Here is a 21,136-nt window from a genome sequence, read left to right on the forward strand (position 1 = left end):
TCACAAACCAGGACTGCAGAGGCGCGATGAGAGGCATGGCAGTGAAAGTAGCAGCTATATTTTGAAAAAGGCATAGAAGCACATTTTCATATAATTTCTATGTTCTTATTTTGATAAGGTTTCTGAAGATATCAGGATGAAACAGTTGTATGTTTATTAAAATACAGAGGACACGTTTGCTTTTCTGCTGGGATTCATATCAACAGACTGACAGCTTGGAAAGCTGTAGTTTAATCAAACTTTCCACAAACCTAAAAATGTATCAAAAAGTTACCCAAATGTATTAGAATTTGGTTACAAGTAACCAACACTCTTTCTTGTTATTATTACACCACGCCAGCCATCGCGTAGTCGCTCTTTTGTGCGATATTACTGAGCTATTACTGCTGGACAGCATGTGCAATTTAAAATGTGTAATTTTTCTGCAGCATTTTTAATGCTTTTGTTAAGGTCTGTCACTCCATTGTGTACGTGTGTGTGTGTTTGTGTATCTACAGTGTTCTCATTTTACTATACATCCACTCTGTGTATATATACACATACAGTCACTGTGTACGTGTATAAATTTAGTCTTACTTACAGTTTACATACATATGTGTATATTTTTACATTACAGACGTCCATATTTATATTCCCAGATTTGATGCTGTACATTCTTTAGACCGGACATTTGAACTGTTTATTTTACACACTGCCTATGACATAGTATCTTTATTCTGTTTTATTTTAATCTATTCTATTGTTTTTTTCTTAACCTTTGCTGCTCTGTCCACTTTCTGCTGTGACCCAGCAAATTTCCCACTGGGACTGATAACGTTTTATCTCATCTTTTCTTATTATATTTTTTAATATTATTATTATTTCACTCCTTAAAACTGTTGTAAAATTGCTGTTTTAGGTTGAGCCAGGTAGCATGCAGCCTGCAATGATATTTAAAACTTGCAGGTGGTGATCATGCCTATAATGGCGTTCATAGACACAGTTTGCAGCTGACCTTATAAAAGACAGTTGCCAATATGAAAAAGTCAAACAGCAGGAAAATTGAGAAGAATTGTGACCATAACAGCTTTCTGCAGTTTTTCTTCCCGTATCATTGCAGTCTCGTGTGAAATACTGACCATCGGGATCCTTTCTGGCTACATTTAAATGTCCCAAATACTCCTTTAGCTGAACTTTGCTCAACAATAGCAAACTACAGGATGGTTTCTTTACGCATGCTTCCACCTAAGGCCGATTTCCTAAGACCCCCACACCACCACCACCAAAGAAAAAAAAAACCCAAAACAAAAATTCAAAAACTAAGAATTCAAAACTAAGAACATGTCATGGAACAGACACCAAGAGGAATGTCATCTCAGAAATGCCCGAGGCGCTGGTATCTTCAGAGCACTGAGTCCCTGTAAATGAGAACAGGTTGTGATAAAACAATTGGTGTATTTTTAACCGTTTAGAAAAACTGACGTGAAAATATAACTTGCATTTGATTTGGAACATCCTTTGAAGAGGCTACCAGGCGGGCGTCGTAAGACACAGATACAGATGCCAAATTAGGCACTCAAAGACAAAACAGGCTTTCAAAGCCTGCAGTTAACCTGATTAGGTCTCAGTTAAAATACAAAGGCCAAAAAAAATCAGATTAAAACATAAAACAGAGCTTTACTGTCATGTCATATAAAGACAAGGTTCATGAGACATACCATGGGTTGAGAAGAACACAGAGTAAGTCTGGCTTCAATTACTCAGAAAAAAAAGATCTTAAACGATAATATTAAAGCAATACTTCGTATATTCAGGGAAGTGCAAAGGATTTACAGAGCTCTACTTCTGACCAGACAATCAGTTTTGTAGAGCAGCACATTCACATTCAAGTACAAATTCAAGACACAGAAAAGAAGAAAATGGTTTCAAAGTTGTGTACTATATAACACCCATCCTCATTCAAACTAAATGTTAATTTTTTATTTTAATCTTCATTAATCTTATTCTTTTTTTGAATCTTGTACTATATCTCTATGAGAAAGTTCATCATCTACTTACCTGTTATATTAGGTAACAAAACAACAACAGCAACAAAACAAAACAAACAAAAAAATCTTGGATCCTCTGGGATAAATCGGATCAGATTAAAACACACATTTCTGCTCTCTGACAGCACTCAACTTCAAACTTTCTATAGTTCTTCTTAGTTTAAGAATTGTAAAGAGTTGTTACTTCTATAATTAAATAAATATTTACTATATTACCAAAAACTATTTATTAGTTGACAGTGGTGGAGGAATATTTCAAACCATCGTCAAAAAAAGAGAAGCAACAGTATGACGTGAAAGCACCTCACTACACATAAAAATGTGCATAGAGCATCCAAAGTGAAAATGCTGAAAATATGGTCCCCATCAGTGTAAAATGGGTTGAAATGATTGGTGTACATGTTTAAGGCTGAGCACATTTAAAATGTTTTATTAGACAGACGTGATAAGAGCAGCCGTCCCTCTCCATCATTGTCAGAGCTTTGCTTGTAAATGTCACAGGAGTTACTTTTTCACATCCCATTTTCTATTCTTCACATGTTAGTCAAGGTGGTTAGCAAAAAGAAACTCATCTGTTATGATTCCAAATCAGTAAGGTTGTTTACTTGCTAATGCTAGCTGTACTTCAACAGAAAGCACAGATCGTAACTGACCTCAGAGCAGTGCAAACAGAGCCAGCAGCAGCTTGTTGGCATGCTGCACTTCCATCAATATACCTTCAACGCCAGAGGTTTATCCACATGCAGAAAGTACCAGAAAGAAGCTCCTGGCATCTCAGCTTGTCCAGCTCACCTCACTGTTAGCGGGAGACAGACACACCCATAAAAAGGAAACAGCTACAGTTTCTCATGAGCACGAAACAAGTAGCGTTTTCAGCAATGATAGCCAACTGGGACCACAAAATGGTAGTAATGTGAAGGATGCACAGGCCAGGAGCTTTATGAATGCGCTGTCAGCTTTTCTTATGTTTTAATTTATATAAATACTTTAAATAAATGTATTCTATATAGTTCATATAGTACCAGCAACAGAAAGATCCTTTGTCTTGATGCATGCTCAATCATCAAGGTAAGAACATCCCAAAGGTTGATTCTGTTCATCTGGATGTTTTCAGTGCGAGAAACGTTTCATCATCATCAAGTGACTTCTTCAGTCTCCTTGACTCTGCGCTCAAAACAGCGTTCCTCCCTGTCCAGGACGTGTACATCCTCATCACTGAAGGAGTCCACTGGCCTGCAGGTGTGAATAGACTGCAGAGTCCTGGCCTGATGAATCATCTATCGAGTTATCCATCTTACAGTGCTATGTTTGGATTGGTTAAAATAATTAGAAATGGCTTTATAACATATTTGTTAAACAAATTGTTTTTTTGTTTTTTTGTTTTACAGTACGGTGAATTATTAAAGATATCAGACTGACTACAGAAAGGAAGTGAACCTAAGCTAACATGACACAATTTATCAACTGGGAAATGTATTTCTGTATGTGCTGATGGAGGTCTATTATGAAAACACCCCCATACCAACTGGATCAGTGAGTCCAAGCCTGTGCATGCTTGATTAAATTACAGTTGTTGTTATTCAGTGGGATAGGTCAGAACAAGTCCAGATTGTGATTTATTTTCAGAAAGGCTGAAAAACACTTGGGAGAAATATGAGGAGAAACACAAGAAAGATAACCTCCTGCTAATTATAACAACGACACAAACCAGACTTATATTCTAAGAGTTTGGATTCTTGGTTTCCTACATTTACCACCTACATTCTTCTGACACTTTTGGCCTTAACTTTCATCAGTATGTGCTGTTTAAAGCAGCAGATATTAATCCACACACTGTACATATTAGAAATTCTGCAGCACGTTAACAAAATAACAATTTTAATACATTGAAGAAACATAAAAACTCCACTTCTCCAGCTGCAGATTCATCGCCTTGACCTGCGGTTCTGGACATGTTAAGACATTAATAACATCACCTACAATATTTGTATCCATCTTCACATTCTCTGCACTACTGAGGGTGTCGGGAGACTCCAGTAGGACACAAAACATAACCTTCACAGGTCAACTGTCTCTCATACAGATGAGTCCATTCAGATTAACATGTAATTTACAGTTAGTCTAATCTGCACATCTGTGGAGTGTATCATGAAACGCAGAAGCAAAATGTATGGAGGATATCAAGCATCTTCTGTTCACATATATGATAAATAACACTGATAGGTAGATTCTTAAGGTTTTATAGTACATTTTAAGATGTCTTTGGTGTGTGCAGAGTAACAGGAAAGTATCTCATCATTTGTAATGTGTATAAATAACGTCACCTTCAATTCATTTAAAGATTACTTATACATCCTGCTTTCAAAAACAGAGAGTGGGTAATTGAATTTATTGAAGTACTCTGGTGTACAAACTACAGACCTACACGTGTCACATCAGACCTCCAACCCCAGCTGCAGTGAAACCAAACTCAACCAGTTCTCATCTGTTGCTGTATATTGTGTGTGTGCGTCCATGTATGAGACAGAAATGGAGAGTGGGAAGTAGATAAAGCCGATGAATACGTAACACTGTAATAGCAACGCAGAGATTACACACAGAGATTGCAGTCTGGTGGCAAGTTGTCTTTTCACTTCATTTTACTTTACCTGCCTCATGACTGGAAGGTTTTCAACTTATATAAAATACTGTCAAAAAAAAGACAAACCTGCTCTTCTAATTAGTGCTTGATGTCTGGAGTGCCAGAGAGTTTGGACCGAACATCTGTAGCTGTATGAACAATAGCCCACCTTGTTTTCATTTATTTATTTCATGTTCCATTTTGGGCTTTTCTGCAGAGCGAGGCCAAGCTCGCTGCCTGTCCAACGCCTACAAATTCAAAATTAAACCACGAGAACAAATAATGAAGAAAATAGTCTGTTAAAATGAAAGAAGTTGTGTATACAGACAGGCCTCGTCTTTGTTCTCGTTTGCCTCTCTGTCCGACCACATAGCAGAATTAATGTGATGAGGGAACCGGACTGAGAGAACATAATGAGGTTTATAATTAGCCTGTGGGTTAGAGGGCTGGCTGCTGGAGGTCAGGCCTGAATGCGTCTCTGTCGTCAGGTTAATGTATTTTAGTTTGTGTGCGCGTGTTTGTAGGAGGAGGGTTCATTTATACCTGACCACCAATTAGCTTTCTTTTCCTCATTTTAATAGTTGTTTACAGTAATTATAATAATCTGTTGTATTTAGCAGCGTACTGTAAATACTTTATTTTTAAACAAAAGCAGGGTTGTACTTACACATTTGTAGCTTTTAATTTTGGTTTTGCTCGAATGCTTTCATCACTCATCCGTACCGACTCAGCACTATTTACACTCTCTGAAATCGTCTACAGTGGCCACTGTCCAATTAGTCTGTGAGTAATTCTTTGGAGGACTGTTGTCAGCCACTGACTACTCTGTCATGATGCAACCTCTCAAGTTAGCAAACAGAACTGTAAGCAGCACTGTATCAGCTTCACTGCAGAGAAACCTGCTGCTGCTTGAACGTTTTCAAGCAAACTGCTCACAAAACACAAGTCATGGTCCAGGACAGAACTTCAGGCAATTTATTGAAATCTACACCCTTCCCTCCCCTGTGATGTAACCATTAAATATGACATGAATTCATTGGACTGTAAACCTTTAATGGATGGGTTATGATACTTTTGATGTGCAAATGTAGCCATTAATGGGGGATTGAACCTGGAGTGACAGCTCTGTGGTGTAAAGGTTATGAGAGCTGTAAAAATAATAGACTGCAGACCCAGAGATTTGTTATTCCTACCAGCCTTCTAATAATGACAAACAGTTTTATTGTTGACTTGTTTGAAATGACTCCAGATAATTCCAAAGCAAAGATTTAATGGACATCATTCTACACACACTAGGTGGACCCACATTGTTGACTTGTTCAAAAAGGAAATAGAATCAGGCAAGCAGACAAAACACAGATAATTCCAATGACAAACTGAAACACAGGGCTTAGTTTCCATAGAGGAGCAATCAGGGAATGGGCAACAGGAGGGAAACACAGCTGGGGCAAATCAGGACTGTTCTGTTTACACTAACATGAAACACGGGGAAACATAACACAACATCAGTACATTAGACATGCAACTATAAACACAGACATAAACAGCGGAACTCTAAGGAAACCAAAGACTAGAAATGGATTTATAATAAACTCAAAAGCAGACCCAGGCATCCTAACAACATCAGTACATTAATGTAAAATCAGCCTTACAGCTTCTGGCGGATTAAGTGTCCTGCAGGTGTCCTGCAGTTTTAGATGTGTCCTTGATCCAACACAGCTGATTCATATGGCTAAGTGACCTCCTCAACATGTCTTGAAGTTCTCCAGAGGCCTGGGAATGAACTAATCATTTGATTCAGGTGTGTTGACACAGGGTGAGATCTAAAACCTGCAGGACACCGGCCCTCGAGGCCTGGAGTTGGCCAAGCCTGTGATATAGGGTCGAAGGTCAGACCCTTTCTGTTATTTGTTATTACTGACACAGTGTTTGCTTGTCTCAAAATTAGAAGCCACTTTTTGCACTGCTGCCAGGATCCAGACAGCCAGGAGATTTTATTGTGAAAGCAAAAAACCTATATGAGACAGAAGCAAATGAGACCTCCTTCAGTTGAGAAGGAGAACAGAGATTACACCTGGCATGCAGATCTATCATACTGCAGCACTTTAGCCGTATTGCAAGAAGACGAGTGTGCCTGTGTGAGTGCTCGAATGTGTGTTTGTGCGTGAGCAAGCGAGAGAAAGATAATGCATCTCTGTGTGGGGGAGGTGTTCAAATTAAAAATGGAGAACATGAAGTGAAAAATAGTAAAACATCAAAGGAAAAACCAGACAGAAGAAACGGTGAATAGTCGTCCCAAAATCTTCTTGCTCAAAGGTTTTGGGATATAAGCTAGTCTGAAGTGTAAAGGCCAACTTCAGGAAAAATCACACAGATGATGATGAGCAAGAACCTAAAACTCTTCAAAGGGTCTCGTCAGAATATGTGAAAATCAGCACATAATCATGTGGGTTGTGTTCACGTCCTCAGTCTGCTGCTATCACAGTGCAGAGGTTGGTCATTACCACACTCAGACTGAAATGAATGGAAACAGCATTATCCTGCATCCTGGCAAACAATGCGACTAAAGGATTCACTGGACAGATTGTGATGTTCTGCCACTGGGTGGCGGATTGAGTGGTCAGGTTATCACATATTGTTCATTCTAATTAGTTTCACTCTGTTTCAAGAAATGCGATCATGCTTCACAGCATACAGTTTTCACAAGACTCTAAACAGTCCTGTGAAACGCAAGTAGGACCAGCTCTATAAAAGTAGAGGCTTTGGCAGTTTGCTGCGACGATTATGCGTAGCACCACAGGAAGTGTTGCAGTGGCCCAAAGACCTCAGCCTTACTGAAATGTTTAAGAGAGCTGTGCATAAACAAACTGCAATGAACTGAAGCAAAACTGTAAAGAAGAAGGGGTCCCAATTCCTCCAGAATCATGTTAAAGTTATACAAAAAACCAACCAAACAAAAAAAAACAGTCGCTAAACAAACTATTTTTAGCACAAAGAGGATTTGTGCTAAACATTTACCACCAAAAAAACTCCAACTTTAGCAGCAAAAGCAAACTTTTTTGCTGGTTTTGCTATTGACTCACCATCAATTCAATTGTATTTACACAGAGCCAAATCACAACAATAACTGCCTTAAGGCATTTTATATTGTTGTCACGGTCTGGCTGGCAGACCGTGGGGAGGCGGGGAAACAGGACCCAAACGCCGGACTCTTCAGTGCAACAGTGTTTATTTACAGAGGTGGTGAAGTAAACAACCATAAATTCCCCAGTTTCCCAGACTCCCGTGTTGTGTCTTCTTCCCCGAAAAGTCCCAGTGTAGTGCTCTCTGCTCTAGTGTCCCTGCACTCCCTGTGTAGAATATATATACGGGAAGGGCGGTGTATACAAGTCTGGCCTAAGTCTTCGGTCAGAAAGACTGCAGCAGTCCAGGAGTTTTTAGTTCACTGTCTTTAATGAAACTTCACAGAAGAACTGGTTACAGCAGGGCTTGCCATGATAAATCCAACTGTGGTACAGCCAGATATGCACTTATAATTGTGGCAGATGCAGTATTGGTGACTATAAGCATGGTTTTCTGGAAACAGAAACAGGCAATACTATAATTAGCAGGGTCAAAGATAACTAAGCAACAATCAGAACACATCATCTACTCAGACACAGCAATATTTTACAATGTCCACAAGGGGTCACCGTAAGACCAGAAGTTGGCTAAATGGCACATATATTCCCAGTTGCTAGTACCAAGGCAAGAATGTGGCAAGCTAACAACAGCTAAACTAAGCAATAAATAACAGCAAAATCCTTTAACCGCGGGATGTAATCGTTGGAGGAGATTCTGGCCACTGGTATGAACTTAGTGCAAATTAACTAAATAATTAAATAATTAAATAAACCTACTAACGTGATATCAGTGTACCGAGGCATAACTTTAGCTTTAACATGCACAAACAACTATAACTATTATCGTACCAGTTAACCTGTCAAAGGTAATAACACTTACAGTTTCATTAACGCACACGGAATCACACAAACTGCGTTACAACTCCCATGCTCTGTCGCTGCGCCTTTAGGCCTCTCACTCCCACTCTCCCTCTGCGTGATGTGCACATGATCAATGATGCGCTCATTTGGGTGCGCTTGATTCTTGCCTCTAGCCATCCTGAGGCCGAGTCAGCAGGGAATTTGCACAGCCGCCCCCAAATTCACTAAGTGAATTTGCAGAACACAAATGTCCCTGCTGGATAATATACACCCCTTCAGTCCTCTGGCAATTTTGGAAGAGTGACGAGCTTCACACGGGGCGAATGTATTTAGCTCCTTTTATGTCGACCTCAGCTGTGCGTATCTTGCCATCATCGCTGGGGATTACTTTTAGTTACCCGCCCAACTGGCCACAGAGCCCTTGGTAGCTGTGGGTCAATCACCATGACCACTCGATCTACTGTGAGATCTGGGGTACCGATGCGCCACTTTTGACGGAGCTGAAGGTTAGGTAGGTAATTGCGAGTAAACTGAACCCAGAAATGGTCGGCAAGCACTTGGCTGTGTCTCCAGCGGCGGTGTCCCAGGAGGTCACTCTTGCTGTACACTGCTTGTGGTAGGGATGCGCCTCTCCGCCCCATAAGCAGAAGGTTAGGAGTAATGGGATCAGGGTCCGCAATGTCTGATGTTGCATAACCAAGAGGTTTCGAGTTAAGAATGCCCTCCACTTCTACAAGCATAGTCATCAGCACTTCTTCTGGGACAGCTTGGTCTTTCAGGACGACACGCAGGGAAGCTTTGACCGACTTGATTTCCTCTCCCATGTGCCTCAAAATGTGGAGCAAGTGGTGGATTGAATTTGAAATCAATGCTCTGTTCAGCGAGCTGTTGCTTCAAAACTGGTTCCATGGCAGCAAAATCTTCTCTGAGTTCCCTCTCTCCTCTGAAGTTGGTGCCACGATCACAGAGAATCTCAAAGGGTTTTCCTCTCCTTGCCACAAAGCGCCAAGGGCAAGCAAGAATGAATCTGTGTTCATGCTGCACAAGAGGTCCAGATGTACGCACCTGGTGGTCAGACATTTAAAGATAATACCCCACCTTTTCTCATGCCTCCGTCCTATTTTTATGGTGTAAGGGCCAAAGCAGTCGACTCCAGTGGACCAGTATGGTGGTTTAGTGATGCGTAATCGTGCAGCTGGTAGGTCTGCCATCTGGGAGTGACTGGTTTGCTGCGCCATTTACAACATTCCACACAGCTGCGTTGATGTCTCTTGATGATCTGTCGGCCGAAAGTATCCAGTAGGTCCTCCTTATCTCTGCGAATATACGGTCAGGACCTGCATGTAACAGACGGTTATCATAGTCCTGCACTAACAGCTTTGTGACAGGGTGGTCTGGTGCAAGAACTATAGGATGGATGGTGTCCTCTTTCAGATTGTCAGCCCTCCGGAGCCGACCTCCAACCCTGATCAACCCTACAGTATGGTCTAATTCAGGTGAAAGCGCCAGCAAGCGGCTGTTAGGGCTGATAGTTTTACCTGACTGCAATGCAGCCAACTCTGCCGGGAAACTCTCACTTTGTGACCTTTTCAGGAGGGCAATTTCTGCCTCCCTACGACTGGAGGCAGTCATCGGTGGAGCGGCCGCCCCGTGGAGGGCGTGATATGTGGCATGTACCAGCTCAGTCCAGGAGTTGAACTGGGTCAGATCAGGTGTCAGCGGGCTTGTGGAAATGTTGCCACAGAAGATGGTGTCGCGGATCTCTTCCTCCTGCGTCGAGCTCACTGTGGGGTGCGTAGGCCAGCTAGCGGGAGGCTGATGGAGGAATGCTGGGCCATCTGTCCAGCGGTCTGGCTTAGTTAAATCCTTTAAGGATTTCCCACGTGTGATGTCATCGGCAGGGTTCTCTTCAGAGGGAACATATCTCCAGCTCTCAGCTCCAACAAGCTCTTGAATTTCTGCTATTCGGGTTCCCACAAACACTTTATACTGCTGAGATTCAGACTGGATCCAGTGAAGGACAGTGGTCGAATCGGTCCACAGAGTAGTTGTCTGTAATGGCAGGGTTAACTCGGTCTGCAGAACTTTGGCTAACTGTGCTCCTGCTAGGGCAGCACAAAGTTCCAGGCGAGGTATTGAGAGCTGCCTTTTGGGTGCCACACGAGATCGGGCCATCACAAATGCCACTTCAACTTCATTGCTGTCAGTCTCTACTCTCAGGTATGCAACCGCACCATAGGCTCTCTCTGAGGCATCACAGAAGATGTGTAGGTTCACGGGGCTCCCAGCTGAGATGCCAGGAGTGTAACACCTTGGCAAGCTGAGGTTTGGCAAGTATGGCAGCTCACTTTCCCATGCTAACCATACGGACAGGAGCTCATCAGCAATCGGCTCATCCCAACCCCTCTCCTTCTTCCAGAGTGCCTGAACCAGAACCTTGGCTCGCGTTGTAAAGGGAATGATATAACCTAATGGGTCATATTGGCTTGCCAGTACTCTGTAAACATATCTCAGGGTTGGTGCAGTACGTGGAATGGCACGGTGCTTGTATCCCAATGTGTCAGAGCTGCAGCGCCACAGGAGACCAAGGGAAGACTCTTGTGGTTCAGTCTTGTTAGTGGTCAGCCATAACGCACACTCAGTTGATTTGGCTTCAGTTGGTAGGTGAGAAATAACCTCAGGTGCGTTGCTAGCCCACTGCCTTATCTCAAATCCTCCACTGGCAAGGAGGGCTCTCATCTTGTCTATCAGGTTTTTTGCCTGAGTCTGAGACTGTAGAGACTGTAAGCAGTTATCCACATAGAATGCATGGAGCACAGAGTACAGTACCTCTTCATTGTCTTCGCTGTGATCCTTTACATGGCGCTGCAGGGCATATGTAGCACAGCATGGGCTACATGTGGTCCCGAAAAGGAAGGACACGCCACTCGTACACGCCTGGGCTGCGCCCTCTCCCATCTCGCCATAAGAAGCGTAGAAGTGGCTGGTCCTCCGCAGAAGGCGCACCTGATGGAACATGCCGCGAATATCTCCACTGATAGCTACAGCATACTCTCTGAATCTCAACAGCACGCCAAGCAGTGTTGACCCAAGAACCGGGCCAGGAAGCAGGTTCTTGTTAAGAGAAGCTTGCTTGTAGTTAAAGGAGCAGTTGAAGACGATTCTGGGCTTGTTGTTGTGGTACACAATGTGGTGCGGGATAAACCATGATTCCGCAGAGCTGCTCACCTCATTCGTGCTGATCTTTACTACATAACCAGCTTTCTCCAACTTGTGAATTTCCTCATTGTAGACAGCAGCTTGATCTGGACTGTTACACAAACGTCGCTCTGTCGCTCTGAGGAGTGCCATCACTGCTGTGGGAGGTGCCCGAAGAACAGGTGCATTCTGTCTTCGCAACAGTGGAGTAGCATAGCGAGCCACTCCATCGACGGTGACCCGGATAGTCCCTTGCTCCAGTCGTTCTATGGCTGCTTTATCTTCGCCTGATCACGTCACCTCCTTGTTGGTGTGGAAGGGTAGGGTGTCCAGCTGCCAGAGTCTCTGGACATGTTGATGCAGCTCATCTGAGGAGGAGAGAGTGGACAAATGCAGGCAGCTTCTCTCATCTGTTGGTTGCTGCAAAAAGCTGGCTGGTCCCTGAATCGCCCACCCCAGCATTGTGCACACAGCCACTGGGCCACCAACTGGACCGGTACGCACAGGCTGGGTAGGTATTATCAGGTGAGGGTTATCAGAACCGATAAGTAGCAGGGGCTGGACTTTGTCAAAGGACTGCAGGGATAAGCCTCTCAGGTGGTCGTATCGTTGTGTCAGGAGGTCAGCAGCACGTGATTGCTCTGCCAGGGTTACTTCGGCTGCTGTAAAAGCCTGGTGAATGTCATATTTCACTCTTCGGTTTGTCATACCTGACACCTGAAAGGATACAGTGGCTCCCTTCAGCTGTACGATTTCTTGTCGAATTGTCCTGAGGGACAGAATCTCTTCTGTTCCCACAAGGCCAAGGTGATGGACGGCAGCAGGTAGTATGATTGTTCTTTCAGAGCCATCATCCAGGACAGCATATGTGTCCAGTGTTTTCTCCCCATTTTGCAACCGCACTGGGACAACCTTTAGCATTATTCGCCCTGAATGGCTGACTTGGTCCAAGAAAACCGTATTGGAGGACGTATTTACGGTCAGGATGCTCTCTGCAGCAGCAACATCATGTAGTATGAGCAGATGTTTTTCTCCACATGTTGCACAGGGCTTCTTCAGATTGCAGTTTTCCGGGGAATGTCCTCTCCCACATTTCCAACATCGTTTTTTCTCTTTTATCCAGGTAGCTCTGGCAGTACAGGTGAGCGTGGCAAAGTCAGCACAGGCATTGAGGTAGTGCTCCTGGTTATTACAATAAGGACAGAAGGGCTTGAAACGATCTCTCTTCTTCAGGGGTGGTACAGTGGCAGGGCTCGGAGAAGGATTAGCGGGCTTCGATCCCTGCTGACTCCCAAGCTGAATAGTAGCAGGTTTGCCCCTCTGTTGTCTCACTGCTTTCCGGTCCTTGTACTCAGCATGTGCTGGTATAGCTGGGAAGGGGCTTGTGATTTGGCGAGACACTTGCAGCGTCTGGGCCTTCCTTTCCAGCCACTCAGCCAGATCAGGGAGAGTGTATGTACGATCACTGCCACTTTGGATAATTCCTCGGTTAAAGCAATGTTCAGCAAATGCATCTCGATAGTTAGTAGGGAGTTTGGGGAGTAGGGTGTCCACATGAGACCCACACTTCAACTCTGACGATGAGGGGCCCTCCATTGTACAGAGCATCCCCACTAGAGTTCCAACTGCTGTAGCAAAGTCATCAAATGCTTGATAATCTCCGGCCCTGACTGGTGGGGCATTCAGAATGGCCTTCAGTTCCCCCTGCACTAGCTGCCTTGGCTGTCCGTACCTCTGTGTGAGCGCTTGCATGGCACTTGTGTATGGGGTCTGACTGTTGACATACCTCTTTGCCACTTGAAGTGCAGATGGGAATGTGAGATGGTCAAGCAGGATCTGATACTTATAGTCTTCACTTAAATGCTTGTGCAGACCAAGTAAGCTGTCCAGACCCTTTTTGAGCATAAGAAAATCACTCTCTTTCCCTGAGCTGAATACAGTCAGTTTGGGTTTAGGAATGCCAAATGATGAAGCAATCGCCATCTCCATCATACTTGGCTGATGTGAACTGTCTACTGGGTGAGGTGTTGGATAATAGTGCTGACCACGGGGTGGTCTAGGATAATGCACAGGTGGATATGGCAGTGGAACAGACTGCCAGGCCCTGGGAAGTGCATCATACTGCTGCTCTGGCGGAACATGCTCAGGCTGTAACAGTGTGGTAGAGGGCACTGGCTGAGGCACATGTGGTTCTGGCTGTGTTAGAGCAGGGGGTACAGGCTGCGTTAGCAACGGCGGCGAGCAGGCTGGAGGAGCCGTGGATGCGGGGGCTGGTACAGACATCGCTTCTGAAGCAGGCTGTGGGTTTGATGCAGCAGTGTCAACCTGCGCTTGAGGAGCAGGGGCTTGTGTTGGAGCGTGCAGAACCTGGTGCTGAATGTTAGGTGCAGCTCTTGGACTGGGAGGCCGAACAGGGTAACCCAGTTCTAAATGGGGGAGGCTACTGTAATGTGGCTGAAATGCTGCATAGTGGTATGAAGGATAAGGCAGATGTGCACTCTGTGGATACGAAGGCAATCTGACCCTGTCCATTTCCACTTCAAGTTCTTTCATCTGCTGGCTTATCGTTTGCCAACGTGCTTCCAGCCGCTGCCATCTTTCCTCTGGACTTGCCGTACCATAATGACCAGCTGCAGGGTAGTTAGGGGAACTCCCAGGGCTGAGTGGTGATGCTGGTCTTACTGTGGTACTATAAAGACGGTGAGCTGGGTAGGTGAGTTCAAAGTCCTCCAGATGTCCGGGAATGCGTCGCACCCTGCTGGGACGGGGACTCAGTGCAGGCTGGTCGTCGTTAAACTCTCTGGGTGTAGCCATAGCGCAGCTAGTATACGATCCGGCTCGAAGGACCACTTGTAGAATATATATATGGGAAGGGCGGTGTATACGAGTCTGGCCTAAGTCTTCGGTCAGAAAGACTGCAGCAGTCCAGGAGTTTTTAGTTCACTGTCTTTAATGAAACTTCACAGAAGAACTGGTTACAGCAGGGCTTGCCATGATAAATCCAACTGTGGTACAGCCAGATATGCACTTATAATTGTGGCAGATGCAGTATTGGTGACTATAAGCATGGTTTTCTGGAAACAGAAACAGGCAATACTATAATTAGCAGGGTCAAAGATAACTAAGCAACAATCAGAACACATCATCTACTCAGACACAGCAATATTTTACAATGTCCACAAGGGGTCACCGTAAGACCAGAAGTTGGCTAAATGGCACATATATTCCCAGTTGCTAGTACCAAGGCAAGAATGTGGCAAGCTAACAACAGCTAAACTAAGCAATAAATAACAGCAAAACCTTTAACCGCGGGATATAATCGTTGGAGGAGATTCTGGCCACTGGTATTAACTTAGTGCAAATTAACTAAATAATTAAATAATTAAATAAACCTACTAACGTGATATCAGTGTACCGAGGCATAACTTTAGCTTTAACATGCACAAACAACTATAACTATTATCGTACCAGTTAACCTGTCAAAGGTAATAACACTTACAGTTTCATTAACGCACACGGAATCACACAAACTGCGTTACAACTCCCATGCTCTGTCGCTGCGCCTTTCGTCTCTCACTCCCACTCTCCCTCTGCGTGATGTGCACATGATCAATGATGCGCTCATTTGGGTGCGCTTGATTCTTGCCTCTAGCCATCCTGAGGCCGAGTCAGCAGGGAATTTGCACACCCTGTGCTCACTGCTCCTTCTCGTCCCACATTCCTCCTGGGGGAAAACAATAGAGGCAGTCGTTACACACTTTATCCCAGCAGGCATACACTCACACTCTCTATGTTTGAAGACTGACGTGAAGTCAAACGCAATAATCCAGCGTCGGTGGAAGCGCCATCGCTCATCTAAATAGCTCCCCCGACGAGCCCAGATGAGGAGCAGGTGTGCGGCAAGGACTTCGGGTGTGGCCAGCCCTCAAGTCAGGCCACGCCCCCAGGGCTGAAGGTGCCTGTAACTTGGCCACAGAAGAAAGGCAACACACACACACACACATACCTGCCTACAAACAGATGCGCACAGGGGCAGTGCAGAGAACACACCAAATAATAATAGTAATGACAATAATAATAATAATAATGATAATACTAATAACAATAATAGTCATAGTCCCCACTGCCCACGGACCCCGAGTCCCCAGAGCCGGATCCGTGACAATTGTAAGGTAAAAACCCTCAATAATACAGAGAAAAGCCCAACATTCAGAAGACCGCCTGTGAGCCAAGCACATTGGTGACTGTGGAAAGAAAAAACTCCCTTTTAACAGGAAGAAATGTCCAGCTGACAGATGGTCTGACCGTTTGGGTGTGAGGCGAGGAAGACTATGCAGAGTTGTGCATGAACACATAGTAAGTATAATAAGAAAAAGGTAACTTTTCATGTAGCTGCAGTTCCTGATAAAAATGATTTTGCCTGGATTTGAGTCTCTGGCCTCATTATGACTATAGATTAATATTTTATATAAAACTTTTTAGTAGCATAGATCTGCTATTGTGATAGCTTTAGCTACTATCGAATTCAGTAGAGAGCATTATTGACATTTCAGTTTATTGTCTGTCAGGTGTTTAAAAAACAGCAGGGATGAATCAGAGGCCTGCAGAAGGCTGTTGGGCATCGGTGATTCTCTCCTTCTGTCATTCTCTCCTACAAAGGATCAGGAAAAGGATTATGAATAGTAAAGAAATAGAAAGAAGACATGGAGCTAAATTCATATGCAAAGTTGATAAAAGGCACTGCAGTAATGAGTGTGAGGTAAAGAGAATGCTTGAGAGGGAGGCTAATGAGACACACAGAGAGAGTGCAAAATGTACCCTTTAATCTAGGTGTCTGCTCCCGTAGTAACACACACAAAAAGGTTGTTACAACAAGCTCCCTCTTCCCTCTAGCCTCCTCCTACCTCTGTCTTCCCCTCTGCCTTCTTTCATTTCTCTCCGTTTCTCCTGCAGTCTTTCTGCTGCACCGTTCACTGAGGAGATCAGAAACTATCACACCAAGAACAGGTAAGAACAGAGAAAAAGTGAAGGATAAAGTAAACCATCAAACACTGAGATGGAAGTGATTTGTGGGCTCATAAGTCTCCTGAGACCCACTTAAGGCCTTTGTGTGTCTCCTGTGCTGCTGGATAATGAAGTCCGATGGTGTAGTAGAGGGATGACTATGATCTTCAGTCAGCGAGGCAAACATCTTACTTACTTAACTAGTCAATGCCATCGAGGGCTGGCCAACGCCAGGTCAGCTTGCCTGGTCTGTCTCTGGAGAGGAATAACGATAGAGATGAGGAATTGAGAAGCTGCTGAGGGAATAAGGCTAGAATGATGCTTTAGCTTTGCTGACTTAGTAGAAATATCGAACCTACTCTTAAAGCTGCACTAGAGATCATCGCTGACTTAAACTGCACCTGGCTTATTGGTTTAAACAATCTGCTACAGCAACTGCACTTTAAGTAATCTTCATCTTCATGTTAAATCTTCATATATGTACATATATACAAAGGTAGCTGTAGCTCAGGAGGTTGAGCAGATCATCTACCAATCAGATAGTTGGTGGTTTGATTCCTGGCTGCTCCAGTATCCTTGAGGAAGATACTAATTACACGTTGCTCTTCGACGCATCCATTGATTCAAACCACTTGAGGGTAGAAAAAAAGTTCCTGGGTGAGAATGGGGCATGTTGTACAGTCTAATGCAGTATAATGATATAATGATTATAAAAGCATGAACCAGTCCGCTCCATAAGTTTGGTACAGATCTGATAAAATGACTTGTTTTTCAGGCCATTGTAGTAAATGTGTGTTCTCACATGCATATGCCAGTGCTCTCCAGAATATGAATTTACAAATTGAACGACCATTCTCTCCTGGAAGCGCTGCAAGCACTAAATAGCGCATTAGCTATTGGCCATAATCCTCTTGTACTCCCTCTGTTTTGCCAGATAGCCAGAATGCAATCTCTGCACAGAAAAAAGGAAAAAGCAGGCTCTTTGAATCTGTAGATGTTTAATCACCTTCCCCTCTTCTGTTCTCTTCTTCTTTCATCTCTCTGGCCTGCCACGTCCTGACTGGCTGCCCGGTCAAGCATGATGTAAACTTTATTCACAAAGGGACAAATCAAAAGTTTGACATCACTAGAGTTCAGATGTTGGTACCACGACTCTGTCTTAACTGAGCCTTTGTAAAAGGGGATCAATCGTCAGCTCTGAAAAAAAGACAAATGAGCTTTACAAATTGTTTCTCTTTCTCTTTTCCTCTCTTCTTTTTTGTGTTATCAGAATCTCTGTAACTTTCTGAACCCTCTGAGAGCACAACGATTTTTATTCACATTATTTTATATACTTTTTTCTTTATTCTTCTGCTTTTTTCCCCCATTTCATTTCCTATTTCTATTGTTTGGCGCTGGAAGATTAGAAAGTTGATCGTGTTTTGATGTTTGAGTTGGGGATAGTTAGAGACGGAATCTAAGGAGATTCACATAAGGAGCCCAGCTTTACATTATTGGGTCAAAGTCTTATCAAAATGTCACCAGATAAGCTGAGAAAGGTAAAGAATGTACTCTCCACATGAAAAAAATGTGTATTAAAGTCTAAAAGGAACAGCTCAGTGCTTTGGGAGATATGCTTGTCAAACTTCTTGCCATGAATTTATCGATGTTCTTACATTAATCACGAAGCTAGTAGCTAAAAGCTAGAAGCCAGTGGCTTCACATGAAGTCCAGAAACAGGGGCACACAGATTGGTTACCCCTGTTTCTGTCTGACAGCACAAACATAATCTGAACTTGACTGAAATGAAATAAGCACAGGCACGAATGCCAAAGGACAGTGTGCTTATCTCTGTGATACTAATGTCTTCTAACATTGAATGCATCGACTCCCCACGAGCCTCAATGAGCCTTAAGGGTCCATGACCCTGCTTTAAGCTCACCTCAATGTTGTAGCAGACGGATATATTACAAATTACTGTATACAAGGAATTCCACGAAGAGTAGAAATGTTGTCAACATGCAGATAAAAAATAAACGATGTGCACCTTCACAGCACCTGCCTCCTTATTGTTGGCTTCTACAGAGCATTTTACATTGCGTTTCTAATTCACACACACAAATTCACAAGCCTTTAGGAAGCGAGCTTCCATGCAATGTGAGGCAGGGAGGGATTGGAGATCGAAACGTCAGCTCTGCAATTAAAAGATATCCTGCTCTGCCACCTGAGACACAGCCAACCCTAGTCTAAAGGCCATTTTGGGAGTTCAAATTAATTTCACTTTATAGAGGTGGGAATGTAACCAATTTGGCAAAGCTGAATCTCCTGGGTTAATGACATCATGTGAAAAAGAAGTCAAGTTAGCCTGGTTTCAGCAAATGACAAGACAGCTTTGGCTCTTCATGCGACTAAGCCATCTTAGTACGATGACACCCCACCAAACCCCGATCCATTCCTCTTTTGTTGCTTTTCAAATGTGAGTAGGAGATGAGGACAGGCTGAAGGTCAGTGACTCATGTTTAAAGCTTGAGTGGGACTAAACACAGGATACCCACGTCTACTACATCGGCTGCAGAGTGGGTAATGTAGCAAAATAGAAAATAGAAGATTCAATCTGATTGTGTCCTGCAGTGGATCAGAAAACAAAACTGAACAAAGCAGAACAAACAGGCTACAGCGTTTCAAACACCAACAACGGCATAAAAAGCAATGATTTGGAGGTTAGTGCGGGACTTCTATGATCAATCAATAAAATCAATACCGTATTTTCCGCATTATAAGGCGCACTTAAAATCCTTTAATTTTCTCAAAAATCGACAGTGCGCCTTATAATCCGGTGCGCCTTATGTATGAATTCTGGTTGTGCTTACTGACCTCGAACCGATTTTATGTGGTACACGGGGCTCAAAAATCTGTCAAAAAATGTTTTAGTACGACTTTGGTAAGCTACGAAGCCGCACCGCTTGATGGATTGTCGGAGCATTACGGCTACCATAGTCAGGAGCCTCGCAGAGTAATCTGGGTCCTAAACTCCGTCTGCTTCAGGTCCCAAAGTCAAACGAACACTGCAGCATCACTGAGAGTTAAAAACTGTCTAAATTCTTTCATCTTTAATAAAATGATCAGCATTGCTGCTTTACCAGGTGTAACAATTAAGTTTAACATCCAGGCATCCATGAAAACAGAATTTATTAAATTTAACAGAGTTAGAAGTTAGCAGGAAGTTAGCTCGCTAGCTTCCACCTAAACATGATATAGCATGTTCTGACTGAGAGATTTCTGAAACATTCAAACGTACAGCTCTGCTATCACTTCCAACATAAATGAAGACAGAAAACTAAACAGCAGTGACGTTTGTAGGGTTACTGAAGTTGGGCTAGCTGGTATATAATGATGTGCTACATGATCGCTAGCGACACAGCTATGCTAGCATAACATAAACACAGTGAAGCTGGAGGATGAACGCTAACTTTTTTCCACTCGATAAAAGTTAACGTGAGGGTTCCCGATGGTTAGGGACAAATGCGATCGCATGGCAGGATGCTGTAAACGGACCAAACTTCAGTCAGGAGAACAACTGTTTTGTTTCGCTTAATGCGCCTTATGGTCCGAAAAATACAGTAACTAAACTTTACTTTATCTTTGTTCAAGGCCAGGTGCACATATCTCAACAGCCGACTTTCACGTGACATGACAGGAAGAGTGAAGAGACCAATGACTCACCAAGGGCAATGCCTAAAACACAGACGTCACATCACAAATATGGGTTTGTTTTCCCACCTATAGGTAAAACTTTATCGTATTTGATTTGAAGTCATTGTAAAGGATGGAAAAATATTCATGAAGAGAATATTACTCTAACTTCTAGGCAGGTTTGGCCACTGAGTATCCAATTTACATATTTAATATAGTGATAATAAAATTATTGGATGAAAAAAAAAAATCATTCGCTCCATTATTTATTTGCCAGCAGGTACTACTTTACCAGAACAATTTGTTGGGCCTCTTAACCTGAAAAAGAAGCAACATGATTCATGAATCATTCCAGTATTTAGAGGTTGAGTACTTTGCTCAGCAGCATAACAAAACTACATGACTTCCTCACTTTGGCAAATAGCTTTGAGGGTTAATCATTAAACATAACAGAAGCTATATTTGTCAACACAAATTTAGTGCATTCATTTTAACTGACTCATTTTATAAGCTTGTAGAGGCTTCTCTGACTTCACTGGGCCCGCTGACAACGACTGAAATAATATCGAGTTGGACGGCTTTCAAAACGAGAAACAAACTGCAGCCACAGTCCTCGAAAATTATTTTACAAC

General features: G+C 43.2%; 1 long non-coding RNA gene across 4 annotated transcripts; it reads right to left on the reverse strand.

The window, feature by feature from the left end:
* Positions 1-14,536: 14,536 nt before the first annotated feature.
* LOC120440853 lies at positions 14,537-17,990 on the reverse strand. 4 transcript variants are annotated; one of them, XR_005613571.1, is made up of 6 exons: positions 17,635-17,990; positions 17,365-17,463; positions 16,733-17,087; positions 15,635-16,479; positions 15,328-15,552; positions 14,537-14,902 (listed from the first exon to the last, which is right to left on the reverse strand). It is a non-coding gene; the product is annotated as an uncharacterized LOC120440853 (long non-coding RNA). The 4 variants fall into 4 exon arrangements; XR_005613573.1 differs by having other exon boundaries at positions 16,733-16,817; positions 16,926-17,087; positions 17,365-17,990; XR_005613570.1 differs by having other exon boundaries at positions 17,365-17,990.
* Between the last annotated feature and the right edge of the window lie 3,146 nt (positions 17,991-21,136).

The sequence above is a fragment of the Oreochromis aureus genome, linkage group 7 (genome assembly GCF_013358895.1).
Source record: "Oreochromis aureus strain Israel breed Guangdong linkage group 7, ZZ_aureus, whole genome shotgun sequence".
Lineage (NCBI taxonomy): Eukaryota > Metazoa > Chordata > Actinopteri > Cichliformes > Cichlidae > Oreochromis > Oreochromis aureus.